Raw genomic sequence first — 478 nt, 5'->3', positions numbered from 1 at the left:
ATATCAACAATTATTTTACACTATTTGCAAATAAATTTGTTTTATTGTATTAGCTATAAAATTTTAATTGGTGTTTTTAGGTAAGAAAATATAATAATAGGCCTATTCCTATATAGGGCCTATTGATATAAGATCACATACTTTTTTTCCAACTCCTGAGTCTCAGCTGGGTCAGCACATACTGGGCAGGCCTCACTATTTGTCAATTAATCGTACCTATCATTGCATTTAAAATTAAAATTGAATTATTGTTGTAGATCCATCTACCCTGAAATTAAATATTACAGAGGTATACTATAATATCTAACAATTTCTGTGTTTACATTCTGGGACGTGACGTACGTACGAACTTGCGTACGTACGTACGTGTGTTGCGTAAATGAGTACGCGCAGACTGTTGAAGGTATGTTAACCAATCAAAAGCGTCAGCGGCAAATCAAATTAAAGCGCTTCGTAACCAAGGCACAGCACACACATC

The 478-nt window shown here is 34.5% G+C and overlaps 1 protein-coding gene across 2 annotated transcripts in view; it reads left to right on the top strand.

The window, feature by feature from the left end:
- The window catches only part of LOC117113946 (transmembrane channel-like protein 7), a 45,055-nt gene that overhangs the window by 12,639 nt on the left and 31,938 nt on the right, over window positions 1-478 (top strand). The gene's annotated exons all lie outside the window — the stretch shown is intronic.

This window comes from Anneissia japonica, unplaced genomic scaffold (genome assembly GCF_011630105.1).
Source record: "Anneissia japonica isolate Jap-2015-1 unplaced genomic scaffold, ASM1163010v1 scaffold287757_len172727_cov147, whole genome shotgun sequence".
NCBI lineage: Eukaryota > Metazoa > Echinodermata > Crinoidea > Comatulida > Comatulidae > Anneissia > Anneissia japonica.
Note: the sequence above shows the minus strand (reverse complement) of the source record. Positions and strands in the feature narration are given on the sequence as shown.